Source organism: Amphiura filiformis, chromosome 16, assembly GCF_039555335.1.
Source record: "Amphiura filiformis chromosome 16, Afil_fr2py, whole genome shotgun sequence".
Lineage (NCBI taxonomy): Eukaryota > Metazoa > Echinodermata > Ophiuroidea > Amphilepidida > Amphiuridae > Amphiura > Amphiura filiformis.
Genome location: NC_092643.1, coordinates 14,697,817 through 14,719,196, shown reverse-complemented (window position 1 = coordinate 14,719,196; position 21,380 = coordinate 14,697,817). Strand labels below are relative to the sequence as shown.

Genomic DNA, 21,380 nt, shown 5'->3' with positions numbered 1-21,380 from the left:
TAAGGTTAGCAACTATTTTAAACTGTTGCGATTTGGTAGTTTAAAATATCTTGCGATTGGTAGTGCGCTTTGGCAAAAAATGATTTTATCATTTTATAGCAAATGTGTAGAAGAATTCAAATATCACAGATATACTTTTGTACATGTTGTAGATCCCGTGGTTCTTGAGTTATGTTGTAGGCCTAAAGAGGGCTGAAACAACAACACCTTTGTAAAATGTACAGAACTCATTAACATCAATAAATCAAGCAAGTTTTCAAAATATATGATTTGTAGAATGAACTTTTGCAAAACATCAAAGTATCATTTTTCAATAATATAATGATTTAGATACCGGTAATGAAAATCGATTTTTTTTGGTTGCTTCGACCAACAAAACCGAGTCTACCCTTAATGTCATTCATTATGAGAATGTCATTCTTATCGATATTAAGCAGTAGTAAGTAACCTAACTCGCCGAGATAGAAATAACCAATAAAAAACTGCACAGGCTGAACATTTTTATTTTCAGAATGCACAATTAAAAAAAGCATTTCCAGACGATTTTGAAGTAAAAATAATTTAATTTTCAACTTATTTTGTCTGAATTAACTTGGTAAACTATATTATAAATTAATTTTTGTATGTTTGCTTAGGTCTATAATCCTTGGCCCAAATCTATGGTTATGAATTTTGAAACTTTGATGACTGAGGAGGAAGTAATTCCATATTTTTTGTCATCGTCACTATACGGTATTTGATAGTCTTATATCTACCTGTAATGAACGTTATTGTTACTTAGCATACAGAATTCACGGGTGAAATCATTGCAAAAATAGAAAGGGAATTATTCAGGTTTCTTCTCATGGATCAAGTACCTATTGGAAACCTTTGAAAAAATAATGTATACATAAATCCCAGGGATGTGAATAATTCCCTGTCAACAATTGACATATTATTTGTCAATCATGTCAATGGATTTCAGACTCAGGGACAGACTTAGGTTTCAGTTTTCTACTGGCCCTCCGGGCCAGTGAAACGGCAAATCTACTGGCCCTGCAATAAATTTACTGGCCCAACTTTTTCAATATGTTCTACTGCAAAAAATGCAAATAAAGAAGCATGTTCCCTTGCCCGTAACCAGGGGTAAGGTGGTGAACGCCCCCCCCCCCCGCCAAATGCCAAAAAGAAAGTCCCTATTTTGACCCAAAAAGCCCCATTCACGAGCGTAGCGAGCGAAAAAATAAAAAAATTGAGGTTTTCAGTCCTTATCGGTCAAAAAAGGTCCAAATTTTGTACAGAGCTCTACTTTTTAAAAATCCTGGTTACGGGCCTGCACGTTCCAATGCGACTTTTAAAGTTAGAGACTAACAATTACCAAACTTGACACATGTTTAGTGTGTGTTTTTTATAACATTATTTTATATTTTATTCTGTGCCACCATGGACCCTAAAAATCTTTTTCCAGGATCTATGGTGCCACTTTAATTCAAGTAAACCTTAACATTTTTAATTGTTTTGTACTGAGCGTACTCAATATAGAGAGACTAGTTCAGTCAGTAGTCCTTCCTTAATCTATTATAGTTCCAAAAGTTAACAAAAGAAAAGGTTCAAGTATGCGGTATTTGCGATATCGCTATCATCATCAGATAGAGCATGAAAGAGCTTGGAAATAGTATGTAGGCCTACATCACCGTAAAAAGCGGCCATATATTTCCAACTTGCTTGCAAAGCGAGGAGAATAAATTACACACAGGTGACATGTGGAGCAGAAACTGTGTCCAATTGTGTCCATCACTGATTATATTTTGCCTCATATGAGTTATATCAGGATCAAAAATCTAGTGGCCCGCCGGGCCAGCATTGTTGGAAGTTTACTGGCCCGATGCAAAATCCACTGGCCCCGGGCCACCGGGCCACTGCTTAAATCCGTCCCTGATTCAGATATTTGCCTGTTCTGGGCCATTAATTTTCTATAGAAAATATTTAACATTGAAATTGTAACGTACACTCGTCCGTACATGGCTTAGTCCTTTTACCATGCACTTATGCGTTTTAATATTTAGTGTTCCTTATTAAAACTTAATAATAAAAAAAAAATGATTTCAGTCATCAGGTAGATATCAGATGATTCTTTGCCAAAAAGTTATACAATATTATAAGTAACAATTTCAGGAAAGTTTCTGGTCAATTTAAGCAAAACTAAGGATGTAAAATGAAAGACAACTTACTTGCGGTCTCAGCTGGCGCTGTTGTATTCTAATGGGGATTTGAAGTCATAGTATGAACTTGTTAAAATTATAAAAGTGTACATATTTAGAATGGCAAAGACTTGATGAATTCATCTGTGAGTTCAAATTTGGGCCAAAATGCTCAATTTTGGCCCCTAAAACCCCAAAACGGTTTTTGACCCACTTCTTTTTTGTTAAACGTGACAAAAACTTCACCAAAATATTTGAAATTTGGGCGAAATTCTTTTTGAAAAAATAGCATTTGTTGACCATTTTTGGTGCAAACTTCTCAAAATTGGTCATAATTAAAAAAGAAATAAAAAAGATATTTTTATCTAGTTTTTAAAAATTAATAATAAAAAAACAATTGGCCCAAGAATTGTTTTGCTACATTTAACGAAAAAGAAGTGGGCCAAAAATAAGCATTATGGCCCAAATTTGACCTCACAGATGCATTTATCAAGTCATAGCCATTCTAAATATGTATACTTTTAAATGCTATAGGCCAAAAATAACAGCAGTTATGAAGCCCGAAAGTTTCCATAATTCTAGGGTTAAGACCAACCTTAATTGAATTCAACCAAATTCAGTGTGATTTTAGGACAACAGAGCAAGTTTGAATTAAAGTCGTATTAATATCAGGACAAAGCTGTGCATGTTGGTACTTGATTGTTTGGATTCCTATGTTGAAAATCCCTTGTAGTACATTAGTATTTTTCTTATGTGTAGTGTATATTGTTGTGGAAAAAAAGTTCACCTGGACTTTTGATTTTGTGCCACTTCGGCCATTTAATGGATGATTTTTGGCAAATGTTTTCTAAAAGCATGATTTCAGTGCCTCGGTTTGAAGAAATACTTAATGCTATTGACTAGTAAAGTGCCATTTCATAAGAAACCCCTTTGATACTTTTACAATATGCTTGTTTCATGTTTGCATATATATTAAAATAAAGAAATATAAAAGGTAAATATATGCTTATACCAATTTTGCTCACATTGCTATTTTTAGACTTTGTCAATTTATTTCGTTCCAATGACCGGTCAGAATGGGAAACTTTGAAAAGTCATAATTCGAAAAGTTTTTGACAGATTTTGACCATTTAACCACCAAAATACTTCTGTTGATGAGTTCTTTCCAGAAAACAATCTTTTGTAGCAATAGCGGCAACATGAAATTATGATGGTCATCCCTTATAAGGAATAATGTTATGATTGCCGGAGACTCCCTTTAACAAATAAGCCAAACAAATTAATTGAATAAAAATTAAATGTATATGTCAAATACCCCTGGTGGGACTCGAACCCACAATCTTCGGTTTAGGAGACCGACGCCTTCTCCATTAGGCCACAGGGGCTTCGATTTAAACCTTAGGCGCATAGGCAACATGTAACTATTTATTAAAATCTGACCAAAAAATAAAGAATAAAAGTATAGACGAATCCAACGAGCCAAGTGATGGTCAGAATTCGAAAAGGGGTATAATCCTTCTTGTCTTCCATGAGCAACCGCGTCACATCGGGTATAATCTTCCTTCCAGGAGCAACCACTGTGCATGATTGACGGGCTATTACATTGCTCGTAATAGGGTAGTGTATTTTAGCGGGACAATGCCGGATGGTGCACGCGCGCGTGCACGATGTGGTAGACTTTCGCCAAGACTTGGTATGTGGTTGTTGGTGTAGGGGTACCCCGGGGTGTGGGGGTGTGTGTGTTGGGGGAGGGGGCGTGTTGTCCGAGATGTTAGGAATTATTTAATAATAGTTACCGTATTAATATTGGAAGAACGTTTTAAACTTTAATTTAAGGTTAATAACAAAATAATAAAATCATATTAATAGGTCTATTTATTATCACACGCCATGGTAACAATAAAAAAAAATGGCACACTTTCCGATAAAAATTTGGGAAACAAATTAATTAAAAAAAAAAAAAAAAAAAAACAATCTTTCTTAAACCAAATTTTCATGAAATTGAGGGCCATCAATAAACCAAAATGCACCCCGAATCTGTCACACATCCCCGTAGTAGGCCTACCCTCCTTTCCACCCCGTTGTCCTAAACTAGAGGGTGCATGCCACTAAATCCGCGTGTGAAGCGGTTTCCGGTAAAAGTTTATCACGACTATAGTCCCAACTTTGCATAAAAAATGTGCAAAATCGGTACAATATTAACAATTTTAGTGTTGCAACTCGTGTTTTGCTAGAACTTGTGAATGTGATCTCTACTAATTTGAACAGAAAACGCGAAAATTTGAGTGATGTTTACGATGATGATCTGAGCGCATGAACACACGAGGTCAAAACGCGGTTAGCAGTCGGACGTAAACAAGGGAAAATCGGGTCTTTTTATATAGCGCTATTTTTCTCAAAAAGTAGACCTAAAATATGGTGTCATTTTCAGATAGGCCTATGTTATGCAGAATTTTGAGAACAACAACATGGCGGCGGTATGAAGCACGCGAGGGTGTCACCGTCCGGAATAAACGTTAAATTGACTGTCTAAATAATCACCAGAATCAGAAATATTGATACTGTCGACGTATATTTAGCAGTTTCGGAACACACTGATCAAAATTTCGAATGAAATGGATACCAGAAGAAGAAAAAATCAAGGTGGAAATGATACGGCGGGTGATTCAAACAGCGGCGGTAATGTAATGTGAGTACTGCACGTAACACTAGCGCTAAACAAAACGCAGCTGATCCAAGGCCGACTACAAGTAAATATTTCGCCGATGATTCCCGTAGTGCTAATGCCCAGCCTACTGGCAACGATAGTGCAAAGGATCAGGACGTAAACGCATACATTAAATGGTCGCTAGAAACCCTTATTACTGGACAGAATGAACTGAAGAAGGAACTGAATGATATTAAAGCTGCCGTGAATTTCCAAGGTGAGGAAATTAAAGACATAAAAAAGGACACAAAACGCCTGGACATAATAGCAAAAATCAGAAAGAAAAGATCGTATCAAATACAAGCAAATCGCCGAGCTGCATGATCACATTAATAAGCTTGAAAGACATTCACGAAGAAGTAACATACGGATAATAGGGTACCCCGAAAAAAAAGGGGGAAAATGTCTTTGAGATAGTGGAGACCATTTTGAAGGAGCAATTTGACAGAGGAGACATCGAAATAGAACGTGCTCATAGAGATGGAAAGTTTCGTCACGGTGTTAATCGACACATCTTGGTCAAATTTCTCCGGTATCAAGATAAAATGGACATTATGAACGAAAAGAAGGAGAAACTTAAGTATGAAAATTATCACATGGTAGAGGACCTAACGGTCAAGGATTTAAAGGAGAAAAAGGCGTTCTCTGAACGAGTAAAATTACTGTATAAGAAGAAAATTTATTTCCGGTTTGTCGCTGGTTACTGGAGGGACAAAAAAGGAAACAAGGCGCCTTTTTATGCAGATGATACATACGGTCGAGATTATGGAGAATATACAGGCCCAATATACAGGAATTGCCGGCACACTGAACAACGAGACCATAGGGATGATCAGCGAGACCTTGGTGATGATCAACCAACTGGAAACGAGTTAGAATGATAGCTGCACCCCATGATAGACTAATCTTAACACATTATTATAGACACAATACTGTTTACAAGTATAATGAAAGACAGTTTGATAGCGGAGTTCCGCATCAATAAGTGAATCTCAACACCATAACTGAAAGTTTAAAGCGCAAACAATGAAAATAAACAAACATTAAATATTAAGAACTATTGAAAGAACTTTGCTATAAAAGCAAGGTGAACTCTTGAACTGATTGGTGAACATTTTGTAATATTTTCGGATGGGTAGACACCCGCTAAACTGATCAAGTAGATCAGGATTTATCTTTTTGATTACATTTTTGTTATTTCAAATCTCGTTATTATTTAATATTATTATTTTTATTATTTGTACTTATTATTTATGTCGTGTATAAATGTTGCATCTCTGAATGTCCGTGGGTTGAGAAATGTAAAAAAACGTAAAGCAATCTTTATGTATATGAAGAAGAAAAAAATAGACATTATATTCCTTCAGGAAACACATTGCTGTAAAACTTTAGAAAAACAGTGGAAACGAGAATGGTCAAGTAATATTGTTTTTAGTCATGGAACAAACGATAGTAAAGGTGTAGCTATTTTAGTAAATCCAACAATTACATGTACGTTTGACCAAGTGATAAGTGACTCGGAAGGAAGATTCATTTTAGCAAAAGTTAGTATCGAAAAAAACACCTTTTACCTGTTAAATGTGTACGCTCCCAATAATGACAAAGATCAAGTTATCTTTTATGATCAGTTAAGCAATATTATAGAAAAACATGTAATTAAAGAATACTTGATTATAGGAGGCGATATGAATTTAGCTATGGATATCACTTTGGATAGAAAATCTAAAAATAATACTATTAAGGATGAGCATAAGAATGGCCGAATGTCCCTCAAACGTCTTCTTTTTAAAAACAATTTAATAGACATTTTTCGTACAAGAAACCCTACCAAAATAGCTTACACATGGTCAACACGTAATCGCAATTCTGCATCAAGGATTGATTATTGGTTTATACCTCAGTCGCTTAAAATGAATATAGTAGATTGTAATATTGTACCAAGTATTATGTCCGATCACCAAACAATTAATATGAAGATTTCTTTGAGTGATACCGAGCCTCGTGGGCCGGGTTTTTGGAAGTTCAATAATAGTCTTCTAGAAGATGTTGATTATCATAATTTAATTAAAAGTGTCATTTCAGATGTTAAACGTGAATATGCTAACAAATGATCAACAATTTTGGGAATTTATGAAGTTCAAATTACGTATGGAAACCATATCATATTCAACCACAAAAAATCGAGAAAGAAATGCACGTGAAAGATCTTTGAATAAAAGATTAATTGATCTTGAAGAAAAGATAAATAATGAACTTCAAGAAGAAATTGTACACGAGTATGCCGAAGTGAAGAAAAACTTAGAGGAAATATATAAATACAAAGTTAATGGTAGTATTGTGAGATCAAGAGACAGGTATTATGATGAAGGAGAAAAAAGCTCTAAATATTTTTTTAACTGAAAAAAGGGAATTGATGAATTACTTGTAAATAATGTCCTTAAAACAACATCAAAAGATATTCTTGGTGAAATCAAAGTCTTTTATGAAGATCTTTTCTCAAGTAAACAAGATGGTGAAGGTTATGAAGATATTGAGGAATATTTAAATCAAATTGAGATTCCCAAGCTTTCTCCACAACAGCAAGAGCTCTGTGAAAAGCGTTTGACTTTGGACGAATGTTACAAAACCTTAAAAGATATGTCTAAAAATAAATCTCCTGGGAGTGATGGTTTTTCTAGTGAGTTTTACCTATGTTTCTGGGATTTGCTTGGAAATATTTTAGTTGACTCTTTAAATTTTGGCTACTTAAATGGTCAGCTTTCAACAACGCAATCACAAGCAATAATTTCTCTTCTACCTAAGCCTGGAAAAGATCCAAAGCTTATCAAAAATTGGCGTCCAATATCATTATTAAATATCGATTACAAATAGGTACAAAGGCAATTGCTAAACGAATGGAAGGTGTACTACCAAGTATTATAGGTAATCATCAAACAGCCTTTGTTAAAGGTAGATATATTGGAGAAAATATTCGTTTAGTTGAAGATATTCTGCAGTACACAAATGATAACCACATTCCTGGTATGTTGCTTTTTGCCGATTTGGAGAAGGCTTTTGATTCTGTTGAATGGAGTTTTCTTATGGCAACCTTGAAAAAATTTAATTTTGGTCCAAACCTGCTTTCATGGGTAAAATGTTTTATTCAAATATTAAAAGTTGTGTAATAAATAAGGGTTTTCTACTGGTTGGTTTGATCTGACACGAGGTGTTCGTCAAGGATGCCCGTTATCAACAGCATTATTCGTATGTGTGATAGAAATGTTGGCTTTAATAACTTTGAAATGTAAGGATATTAATGGCATAGAACTCCCAAGTGGGGTGGAGCTTAAGTGCTCCTTTTTTGCAGATGATGCAACCTTTTTTCTATCTGATTCAAAATCTGTGGAGAATCTTGTAAGAGAAATAGATAAGTTTGGAAGGTTGTCTGGTTTGAAGATAAATTTGGAGAAAACAGAATTGATGAAGATAGGAAGTCTTAGACACTGTAATGATTATGTTTATGGTATTAAACCAACTAAGGAACCTGTGAAAATATTGGGCTTATTTGTTGGTTATGATAGTAAAAATGTAATGAGTATAATATTCAACCAAGACTCACAAAATTAAAGGACAAATTAGATATTTGGAGACAAAGAGATCTAACACTTAGAGGAAAGGTCTTATTAGTAAAAAGTATTGGTATTTCACAAATGACTTATTTAATGTCCACAGATTATGTGAGTGGAAATGTGTTATCTGATGTTCAAAAGATACTGTATAACTTCTTATGGAGTGGAAAACCAGAAAAAATCAAACGTTCTGTGTTAATTGCACCAAAAGAAAGCGGAGGAATAGAGATGGTAAATATATTCAATACAGACAAAGCATTAAAGACAATGTGGCTAAAAAGATTTTTGAGTGAAGGTTATGCACCGTGGAAAGATGTCCCAAATTATTTCTTTAATAGAATGGGAGGTCTGGAGTTCCTGTTACAATGCAATGTTGATGATTCTGTTTTTCCTGCAAATTTCCCCCAGTTTTACAAAGAAGTCATTTTAAGCTGGCAAAGTTTTAAACAATGTAATAACAAAGAAACAATCAATTTGGAAGATGTATTGCATATGCCACTAAGTTATAACAAGTTGTTTTCAAAAGATGTAAACAAGGCTCTTAATAGAGCTCGAACAAGACTAATAAAGATTAAAGATATATTAGATGATAAAGGTTCATTTTATTCATACGAAAAGCTTTGTGAAAAATATGGACGATGTATTGATTTTGTAACATATTACGGTGTTATAAATAGTTTACCAAGGGAATGGAAATTAGAAATAAAGAAACTTTCTGAAACAGATATGGGTAAACTTAAAAGTATTGAAAAAAATATTTCGTTAGAAGTAAAGAAGTTAACAACTCGTGATGTATCTAAACAATTTAACATGTCACAATCAACAAAACCAGTAAATCAGAATTATTATGATCGTTTGTTTGATCATTTGGGTAATCTAAATTGGGAATACATTTGGACATTACCTTTTCAAATTACCACTGAAGAAAGAATGAGATTTTTTCAATATAAAATCCTTCATCGAATAATTCCAAGCAATAGTTATTTAAAGCTTATTAATCTGAAAGAGAACGAAAATTGTCATTTATGTCAAAATAAAGAAACAATTGATCACATGTTCTGGGAATGCCATCAAATAAACTCTTTTTGGAAGGAGATAGAGACATGGTTAAATGGAAAGATACAGACTCGAATACATCTATGTTATAAAGATATAATTTTGGGACTGGAAGGACATTCAAGGTTCAAAGTGCTTAACTATATTATTCTGAGTGCTAAGTATTATTTATTTAGGAACAGGTTTTCAAATGAAAAACCATATATCGCCACGTTCTCACATTTTTTAAGTAAAAAAATTGAAGAAGAAAAAGCTTGTTTTCAGAGAATAAATAAATTGAATATCTTTCGTATGAAATGGGAAGGTTTTGTGTAAGAAAATAATGTAACAAAAAAGTAATTATATATAAATATAACATATTAATTATTATTGTCTTTCTCATGTGCCCACGGACAAACAAAGTATTTAAACGAATTTAAAAATATGCATAATATTGTATTGTACTAGTGATATAAGAGATGCTTTTGTATTTGTGTGTGTTGTTTTTATTCTTTCTATCTTTTGTTTATTTTTTTCTCAAGTTATTTGTCTTTTGTCCTGTTTAATCTAAAAGCAAAATGAATAAAAAAAAAAAAAAAAAAAATAAAAATGCAGAATTTTGTTCTGATTAAGATGATATCAAATATATATTTCAAAGTAAGACGTAACTCGACTTATAGCCTAAAACGTGACCCCTATTTTGCACGTAAAGTCTATGGAAAGCTATTTTGTGGCATGTACCCTTTAAGGAGCAATTCCATGCGTTTTCCGCGCGTCTTTATCTATTTAAAATGCACGCGAAGAAAAGAGGAGGGACATCAACAAGCGCGTTCATGGACGCCGCCAGGTTTTTCGCTGTATGTGCGTTTGCCGCGAATAGGCCTGCTTTTATTTCCAATTTAATAAAAGTTCCGATTTTGGTAGAAGTTTGAAACCTTTTGATATGAATAAAGAAGAGTTTCAAAATATTGAAAACATTGTATATTGGTGTTTAAATTACAAAGAAGTTTTTCAATTTCATTGTTATTTTTTAACCAATTTTTTTGTCATTTAAACTCAAGTTTTGGCCTTCAATTTTAATAAAATTACATAAAATATTAGATTTAAGATATTTAAGTTTCTAGTTTGCTTTATTTATACCACTGTCCAGTATTTTAAATTGTTATAACATTCAAAGTTTAATTTATATTAATATTTAATTTCAAATAGCCATTCATTACATTTGCTTTTTGGACAAAACGGGTTAAAAGTGACGCTGAAGGGGGGGTAGGCCTACTTGATTGACATTTCTTGTCTTTTTAGNTATTCTGCATGTACTGAGAATGTTTTAATTTTGAAGTTATGCACTTGTAAAAGATGTTTAAAGAACGTTTACTCTTAACATCAATTAATATCTTCATGAAAATAGCAAATCAGCAACCATTGTGCATTCATGTGCATCAAAATGACGAAAAATGGCAATTGTCGGCTATCATGCTTGTGCTTGAAATCGACATCCTGTCTAAAGTATGAAAGAAAATAACCCAAAATTTCTTACAATTAATTCAAAATGTAGTGAAAAAGATAACAAAATCATTTTCAAGGCCAAAAACGATGTTTTAGCCTCTTCAAGGGTGCATGCCACTAAATCCGCGTGTGAAGCGGTTTCCGGTAAAAGTTTATCACGACTATAGTCCCAACTTTGCATAAAAAATGTGCAAAATCGGTACAATATTAACAATTTTAGTGTTGCAACTCGTGTTTTGCTAGAACTTGTGAATGTGATCTCTACTAATTTGAACAGAAAACGCGAAAATTTGAGTGATGTTTACGATGATGAGCGCATGAACACACGAGGTCAAAACGCGGTTAGCAGTCGGACGTAAACAAGGAAAAATCGGGTCTTTTTATATAGCGCTATTTTTTTTAATTTGTAGACCTAAAATATGGTGTCATTTTCAGATATGTTATGCAGAATTTTGTTCTGATTAAGATGATATCAAATATATATTTCAAAGTAAGACGTAACTCGACTTATAGCCTAAAACGTGACCCCTATTTTGCACGTAAAGTCTATGGAAAGCTATTTTGTGGCATGTACCCTAGACGTGTAATATAACCGCCAAGAGTATTTTTTTTTTACCTGTAGGCAAGCTCACCCCTACAGTCGCAATAGTTCTAGCCCAGATAGCTTTTAACTCACGCCTACTAATAACGTACTTTCGTCAAGTGATGGCGCTATAAGGTTTACCACGGAAGCTGTTTGGTTTACCGTGGAAGAAGATTATACCCTATATGCAGAATTCAGCCAGCCATTACTGGATCCCATCTGCACCAAACTGGTGTTGTTACTGCCGGAATGCCCAGTTGGGTGGATTAAATCCGCTTAAAAATCGATGTTGAATTGTATTGTGTTGTAAACTTTCATCATTCGTTTGTCTACGTGTAACACGGGTGATGGAATGCAGTTTAATATCCCCGCCAAGGCCACATCATTTCACATTTTAGGTAGGCCTATAGATAGACCAGCTATGGCTGCATTGAGGTGTAAGAATGCGTGAAAATGGATTTGTCTATAGGTGAAAACTTAAAATATACTAAATACCCCTAAGGCTAGCTTCAGACTCCGTATTGTACGTACAATATTGTATATACAATACTTTTCGTGACGTCAAAAAGTATTACACGTGCAATAAATATACGTGCCACGACGAGTTGAATCAGATTAAATAACGCGCTATAACCCTTACGGTTCATTGTTTGCTACAAGCGAGGTCACCAGAAAATCTATGCAAGAGAAATTTCTACTGCTGCTGATGAAAAATCCTAGAGTGCGTTTGGAGGTTTTTTCTGCACTTTACCAGTAGCCCTAATAAATTCATAAAACAATAAAAATCAAATAAAGATTTAGGGCAAATGTTTTTACACACTGCTCATCTGATCCACTTTCCCAGGAAACTAAATAGGCCTACCGATACTCCTTAGTTTTTCCCTGACTTTCCAGACATAATTATGAGTAAACATCAAATTTAATGTTTACAAAACAATCAAATATATATACATTCTTTTGCATTTTGTACATAAATATTGATATCAATAATGTAGGCCTACAAACATTAAAAAAGGGGGCCTATGAGTATGTCTATTTCTAATCATATACTAATTCCGCCATGCCCAAACATATCTTATTATGAAATCGTGTAATGGAACCCAAATTCCAATCAAAAATAAAAACAAATTTGTTATCAAATACACTAGGCCTATACATTGTATTATAGGAATTTAATAGATGGTTCATTTTAATAAATAAATAGATTAACACGGGTAATGGACAAGAAATATTTGGCAATACCGGATTTACCAGAGAGCCAGTGGATAAAGAAATTAATTAAAATTAAAACAAATTAAATGAGAAAATGAAAGCAAGGACATTTGGCGAAGTATTGTTTTAGAATTCGAAGGAGTCCTAAATGTTATCCTGGCCCCAGGACACTGATTAATGTAAATTCGACCCATAGTTATTTTATCTACTTTTGCCAGCATTCAACCTGTTCAATGTGATTTATGCCTATTTGTAATAAAATTCCGAAATATGACGTATCAACGTTGTATCGTGCACAAATTATGATTCGAGACTATTTCATTTGACACGGTTGTATGGATTTCAGAAGATCGGTCCTATAATAGATATCGATTAGAGAATTACAGCAAGAGGCTTTGAGGATGCCGTAATCCTCTTGACCATCAACCAATCAGAGAGACATATTTCAGAAATATATTCGTAGGGTTGAAACTCTTTCAACTCTGAAATATATATTTCAAGTAATCTCGTTTCACACTTTGGCTTGCAATAAAGCCACGAAGGAGCGGTAATGTTAATATACGATTTCAGTCAAATATTGGTGCAAATATACGATTTCGGTCAACTATTTGGCTATCCTTTGCCCAAAATTATGAAATGTTTATTAGTAACAACAACTCTTAGGAGGGTTTTCGAGTAATTTTAGCGAAATAATGAGGTTAAATAAAAGAAAATCCACTTACAATTTTGGACGCTTAACTGTGGTGTTCTAGGGGAATTAAAATATCACAATTAACATGTTTAATTCAAAATCGTTGTCCTACAAGCACATGTTCAGATTGTGTGAACATTACAAATACAAACAATAAGGTTGAAAAATAAATAGCCATTTAAAAATGATTTTAAAAGATCGTCTATTTTGTAGCTTTATGACACTGAATAGGCCAAATATCTGCCTCTGACGAAAAAAAAATGTTTTCCATGCTGATTTGTTTTTGTAACAAGTACCGTACGCGTATGTCATTTCAAAAAGAAAGAAAAAAAGGCGGATATTACTTTTTTAAAACTCAACGCATTACTATTAATACGCCTATAATTAATTAATGAAAAAGTATAGAAGGCGTTGCATCCGGTTCTAATGAGGGGGGGCACAAGCCGTTTTCGGCAGTTTTCCTATGGGATTCTAATATTTCAGATCAATGGGGGGGGGGGGGGGGGGGGGCTTTGCCGTGCCCCTAACGCTACGGTTACTACATTAACACGTTTATGGATGTATTGTGATGATCATAAGTAGGCCTATCATAACATGCCTCAACGATATCAATATGTAAAAAGGTGTTGCAAATTCATAACACAGCGTGTTATAATGTAACGAATGCTATGCCAAAACTTTAAAATTAACAAAAATATCAGTATCAATAAAATCAGAACCAGAATAAATACAAAGGCCTACAAATAATACTTTTAAACTTTCTAAATCAATATATGACTAAATATCAGTATAAATGAATCTCTAAATCAATTAATCAATCAGTTATCAATAAATAAATAAATAAATAAATAAATAAATAAATAAATAAATAAATAAATAAATAAATAAATAAATAAATAAATAAATAGGCCTAAATAGATAAATCTATAAATAAATAAATAAGATCTGAATGTGCCATTTATATTATTATTACAATTTAAATATTATTAATGTTAGTATTAATACGACGTATTATTAACTTTAAAAAGGTGCCCATTGATTATATAATAATTCAAGTACAGTTGAATCATGGTGGTTGAATACAAGAAGACATTAAAAGATGTTCATCATTCCGTGCACTCACTAAATTTAGAACTCTTAGAAATTTGGCAACTCCGTATCAATTAAGCAACCAATGATTGTAGCAAAATATATATTTTCCCGGTACATACTATTTATTGCACGTGTAATACTTTTTGACGTCACGAAAAGTATTGTACGTACAATATTGTACGTACAATACGGAGTCTGAAGCGCGCTTAAGACCGACGCCTTCTCCATTAGGCCACAGGGGCCCCGATTAAACTCGCAGGGGCATAGACAATATGTAAGTATTTATTCAAATCTAACCAAAAAATAGTAAAGTACTAAAGATATATTAAATACCCCTGGCGGGACTCGAACCCGCAATCTTCGGTTTAGGAAACCGACGCCTTCTCCATTAGGCCACAGGGGCTCCGATAAATCGTAGGCCCATAGGCAACATGTAACTATTTATTCAAATCTGACCAAAAAGAGTAAAGTAGGTGAATCTCAAAATTGATCAAGTACCCCTGGTGGGACTCGAACCCACAGTCTTCGGTTTAGGAGACCGACGCCTTCTCCATTAGGCCACAGGGGCTCCGATGAAACTCACAGGCGCATAGTCAACATATAACTATTTATTCAAATCTGACAACAACAAAAAGAGAAAGGTACAGGTGAAAACTAAAAATATACTAAATACCCCTGAGACCGACGCCTTCTCCATTAGGCCAGAGGGGTTCCGATTAAACTCGCAGGTGCATAGACAACATGTAAGAATTCATTCAAATCTAACCAAAAAAAGTAAAGTAGGTGAAGCTAAAAAATAGATCAAATACCCCTGGTGGGACTCGAACCCATAGTCTTCGGTTTAGGAGACCGACGCCTTCTCCATTAGGCCACAGGGACTTCGATTAAAATCGTTGGCGCATAGACAACATGTAAGTATTTATTCAAATCTAACCAAAAAAATAGTTAAGTAGGTGAAACTAAAAATATATTAAATACCCCTGGCGGGACTCGAACCCGCAATCTTTGGTTTAGGAGACCGACGCCTTCTCCATTAGGTCACAGGGGCACCGATAAAAATCGTAGGCGAATAGACAACATGTAAGTATTTATCAAAATCTAACCAAAACAATTGTAAAGTAGGTGAAACTAAAAATGTATTAAATACCCTTGTCGGGACTCGTACCCGAAGTCTTCGGTTTAGAAGACCGACGCCTTCTCCATTAGGCCACAGGGGCTGCGATGAAACTCACAGGCGCATAGAAAACATGCATAAGTATTTATTCAAATCTAATCCCCAAAAATAGTAAAGTAAAGCAGTCTTCGGTTTAGGAAACTGGCGCCTTATCCATTAAGCAATTGCCCCAAACATGTCTATTACCCCTGGAAATGGACATCGGCCTAAAATAAATAAATAAATAGTTAATTTTAGGAAACTAGACCAGGTCAAAAGCTAAAAAATAGCTAAAAATAAGCCCCATACAGAGTAACATTACTCTACAAGCAATCACCAATGACCAAAGCAACAAACAAAAAGAATACAAACAGCAATAACAACAACAACATTACTTCTTTAAACAAGTTCATTAGGAATGTACATTCTGCTCACTCTGAACAATTCCTACTAAAAACGAATGGGATTTACTTACCATGATGCAGTCATGTCTACAGTAGAGTTCATCTCGACCTTTGCAGGACTTAAACCCCATTAAAAGCTATTAAACCAAGACAACACTCATTGAAACAGCTCAACTGATTAAATCGGATCTTCTCTGGTTGTGCACATGTGTCTGTTTTATATGTGCGGTATCGCTATGAGGTGCTATAATACAGCTTCAGTTGGGTAACTGATTATAGAGGAAAGGCAAGGAAACAATGGTATGTGGACCTTTGTTCACGAAATGAGACAATGGCCTGCTTTTTGTTAACCAGCATTTTTGAAAATGAGCAACATAATGATTGTTGACTTAACACGCTTTGGAAATAATTTCTTCATATTTTTGGTGTTATCTGTCGTTTACATATCCTTCCTAAAACACAAAAGTGCGACTATTTCCAAACACCTAAATTAGCTAAAAATTTAGGACATGTTACAAAACTATATTTTCTAGAATTTCATAGAATAGTTTAAATGTAGCTTGTACCGTTTTTTTGTGGCATCCTTCAGATCGGAGCGGTCCGTTACCAATATAGCTCAATATTTTCCGTCAAATATCCATTCAATTAACACGGGGAGTTGGCTAGCTATGAGCTAGCTATGCTTTGCCCTCACTCATATTCTACGAAAGTGCGACTATTTCTGAACATCTAACCTAGCTGTAATTTTAGGTTAGAGAAATATATTTGCTAGAAGTTTGTAGAATAGTTTAAATATTGGCCGGTTATTTTTCACACAGTGATGTTAACTAGACAAATGCAATATGGTCATTTTCACGGTAAAGGGTGTAACTTTTGATTTTTAGGGTCAAAATTTCAAACCACTTAAATATGTTTCTGTTTACTGAAATCATGCATAGAAGCAACTTAATTTCAAGTAAAATAATGTTTCAAGGCTTAAACCTTTTGATTTCTAATAAAAAATTTGACATTTGCATAACATTTTGGTTAAAATCTAAGAAAAAATGTATTTTACATAACCTCAGAAAATTTTGACATGAAAGCTGGAATACATGTGAAATTCCATTCCAAAGTAAGTCAACAGATATAAGTTAAATTTTATACCATGTTTTGCTATGTTTGTAATTGCAGTTTTGAAATTTTTAACATCAAGTGTCATTTACAATGGAAATTTCCAAACCTTAAACATATTTTTTAAGTTTTAATTGGGTTCCTAAAATAATTTGAATGTCTAACTTCATGTACAAATACTACTTGATGAAAGGAACCTCCCAGCCAAGTTTCACAGAAATTGGAGTTATTTTTTAGAATTGGCAATTCAAGCGATTTGTGTTTCGGAGGCTTCAGTTAACAACACAGGTGATCATAAAAGTAAAATATTTAGCTAACTACTACAAGTTGACATAAAAAAATAGGTAAAAAATATCACAATTACCAATTTTCATGCTTTGCTTCTAAGTATTGAATTTCAGTTGTGACAAAAATTAAATTATCACAGCAAGTCATTTTTTGTTTCGGAGGCTTCATGTTAACAATTGTTAAACATTGCAGAAGTAGTTTTTTTGAAAACAACAGTGTTGGGATCATCTAAGCTGTTATTTTCTTGTGTGTATTGAATCAATGATTCTATGCGGCAGATATTGTAGATTTATCACACATTAATTTTTTCACCCATTTGTTAAGTATGGTGTTTTTTGCATGTGAAGCCTCCGAAACAGGCTTTTTAATGTATCAGTATATTTTTCAAACATTAACCATAATGTCAATTTTTTTAAAATTTATGACATTCTGCACATATCAAGTAATAATTACAATGCAGATATCAGTATGAAACACACCAATTTAGATATGCATAGATGATAATTAAGTTTACTGTTGTTTCGGAGGCTTCATTTGTTTCGGAGGCTTCAATTGTTAACGGAAAGTTTGTATTGGGTCCCATTTTCAAACGGTGATATATATCTCCACAATTTAAAAACATGTGACTTGAGGATCTAGTTTGCTACATTTTGATAAATAGATTGGATGAGCTCTTTTATTTATATTTGCACAAGCTTGCTGAACAGTTTGTTTCGGAGGCTTCAAAAAGTTAACGGAAAAACGGCTATTTGAAGTCAAGATTTTATAAAAATTTTAAAAGCTTGCAAATCGGCTAATTTTTGTTACCCATTTCAAGTTAAGATAACAACTGTTATGAATCAAGAAGAAGTGAAGAAATAACCAAGAATTATGAACCAAAGCTACACCCACAAAGTTTGTTAACAATTGTTAACGGAAAATGAAGCCTCCGAAACGATAAATATCGAAGTCCGGTTCTCAAAAATACAGGGCCGTTCACAATTAAATCTAATGTGGCAGTGTTTACTGAACATATGACTGTACTTTCAGGATAAGAAAAATTATCCATGAACTAACTGAAGAAAACACAGGGTTTTACAAAAATGTTACTGTTTTTTATAGTTTTTCAAAATGGCAATATTAAGTACATTTAAGCCTGCTAAAACTGAACGCAGTAACTCCCAAAGCTGATTATGCTACCCAAGGTAGCTGCTAACTAGATGACTTATGTGGCCAAAAATTATGGAATTCTGTGGCTTTATTAGAACACTACGGATTAAAATGTTAAAAATCCAAAGTTACACCCTTTACCGTGAAAATGACCATATACTTCTAACATACACTATTTGTAAAGGTCGCGCGTCAATGGTGAGAGCACTGTGTATTGTGTATAGGAAAACGGACAGTAACTGCAGTATGCGTTTTAGTGACGTTTCACCACTACACTAGTGGTTTCAATCCCAAGGCCGGTCTGATGAAACCACTAGTGTGGTGGTGAAATATCACTAAAACGTGAGTAAATCACCTTCGTTTTCAGAAAGAATTGTTCAAAAATGAACAAAATTCACAGCAATAATACATCTTTGAAAACCGAATTGTTGTTTCACAAATTTATACCTCTGCAAATTGTTCAAGTATGTATGGTCGCGTCGCTATCATGGCATATAATTATTATTCCCAGCAAACACAATATAGTTTCGACATCATTCGCAAAAGGTTGGAAAAGGTTGCCGGAAAACGTTTTTTATATAGGTATGTAAAGGCTATAAATCGTTCTCATAACATTCAAAAACGTTTTGAGGTAACTTAAGGGCTGGGGTATGAACGTTTGGACAGTATTTATTTTGGGACATTAGAGCATATCAGACATATCGAATTGCATTCTGAATACGAAGAATGTCATTCTGATATCAAATAATTTTGAATTTTGAAATTCGCAATTTAATACACATTTTATGGTAAATCATTAAAATTGATATTTTTGATATTTAACAGTACTTGAAGTAAACTTTATAAATCTGATGATTTATACTTTAAAGTGTATGTAGGTTGAAAAGCCGACGATCAATTGAAAATTTTGACCTTGTATTGAAGATATGGATTTTTTCCCAAAACACCAAAACAAAATAGGTCTTTTTGGGAAAAAAATCCATATCTTCAATATGAAAGGTCAAAATTTTCAATTGACTGTCGGCTTTTCCTCCCTGCTACATACACTTTAAGAATATATCATTAGATTTATATAATTTACTTCGAGGACTGTTATATATCAAAAATATCAATTTTTATAATTTGTCATAAAATTTGTATTATATTGTGATTTTCAAAAATGAAAATTATTTGATATCAGAAAGACATGCTTCGTATTCAGAATACAATTCGATAGGTCTGAGGTGCTCTCATGTGCCACAAAAAATACTATCGAAACGCATTAAACGCTCATTTTAGATCCCTTAATTACTGCAAATATTTTAACATAATGTTATTTAAGTGTTGACAAAATATTTGGCACAAAATGTTTGCAAAAAATATTTTACAATAACATTTTAAAACATTTTAAAAATACTTTTTTAGTGTGTTTTCATACTAAACGTTTTAATACGCATTCTTGACCTTTGTATAACTCGAAATTTAATGTTATTAAAACGTTTTTACCGAAACCAAAAAATCACAAATATAACCTGTTACAAATGTATTAAAAACGTTTTGTGTTTGCTGGGTTACTTTTCAAAATTAAAAACATAATTTGCTTACCTTTTGGTTTAAAGAGTACCCCACGTGTCCTGTCATGTCTTATATAAGTATCCTTTCCACGTTTGTGGCCATGTGTCATCTATCAACTGTTGCAGTTAGTAATGGGTTGATCATCTTGTAAGGCTAAAATGACTTTTATGAAGTGACAATGTAGTGGAGGCTGGTGTAATGACATCTACCTTTATATATATCTTATTCCTCGTCTCTGTCCAAAGGAGTTTGGCATGCCCCAAAATAGTCCCATTGGCTCAACTTATATAGGCCTGCCTGTCACACATATCCAAACTTGTAAACTGTTCACCTTTTAGTGAGAAATGTTCAGCATGTACCAAAGAAGGTCCAAATTATAAAGAAAAATTAATAACGGGACCACCTTTTCATGTTGAACTGTTTAAATAACCTGACAAAATCCATTTTAGGGGTAGTTCATGCCCCACATCAACTGCTGATATCAGGTAGTTTGTCCATGCTCCATATCTACTGCTGATATCAGGTAGCTCGTCAATCTACTGCTGATATCAGGTAGTTCATCAATGCCCCATATCTACTACTAATATCAGGTACAGCAAACACACGTTTTTACAAAAAGTTTAAATGCCGGGTTTTTATAAAGGTTATAAAAACGTTTTAATAGCATTCATAAAATATTTTAGAAAAAGTGTTGCAAAACATTCCAACAGAATTTTTGTTTAATTATTGACAAAATATTTTACAATGTTAACGTTTAAAAAACGCATTCACGATCTTAATATAACCCGTAATTTTAATGTTATTAAAACGTTTTGAGTAAAAAACAACCTTTTTTGTGTATGCAGGGTATTTAATCAATGCCCCATATCTACAGCTGATATCAGGTAGTTCATCAATACGCCATATCTGGCTGCGCCCAACTCGTGTGATAACATACACAAATATCTACTGTTGTTATCAGGCAGTTCATTAATGACTCATATCTGCTGCTGATATCAGGTACTTCATCAATGTCCTATATCTGCTGCTGATATCAGGTAGTTCATCAATGTCTCATATCTGCTGCTGATATCAGGTAGTTCATCAATACGCCATATCTACTGTTGAT

General features: G+C 33.7%; 5 non-coding genes across 5 annotated transcripts; all 5 read right to left on the bottom strand.

The window, feature by feature from the left end:
- Positions 1 to 3,492: 3,492 nt before the first annotated feature.
- Positions 3,493 to 3,565, bottom strand: Trnar-ccu (transfer RNA arginine (anticodon CCU)). Its single transcript has one exon. It is a non-coding gene; the product is annotated as a tRNA-Arg (tRNA).
- Positions 3,566 to 14,944: 11,379 nt separating this feature from the next.
- Positions 14,945 to 15,017, bottom strand: Trnar-ccu (transfer RNA arginine (anticodon CCU)). Its single transcript has one exon. It is a non-coding gene; the product is annotated as a tRNA-Arg (tRNA).
- Positions 15,018 to 15,109: 92 nt separating this feature from the next.
- Trnar-ccu (transfer RNA arginine (anticodon CCU)) lies at positions 15,110 to 15,182 on the bottom strand. The gene has a single exon. It is a non-coding gene; the product is annotated as a tRNA-Arg (tRNA).
- Positions 15,183 to 15,420: 238 nt separating this feature from the next.
- On the bottom strand, positions 15,421 to 15,493 carry Trnar-ccu (transfer RNA arginine (anticodon CCU)). The gene has a single exon. It is a non-coding gene; the product is annotated as a tRNA-Arg (tRNA).
- A 96-nt stretch (positions 15,494 to 15,589) lies between these two features.
- Positions 15,590 to 15,662, bottom strand: Trnar-ccu (transfer RNA arginine (anticodon CCU)). Its single transcript has one exon. It is a non-coding gene; the product is annotated as a tRNA-Arg (tRNA).
- Between the last annotated feature and the right edge of the window lie 5,718 nt (positions 15,663 to 21,380).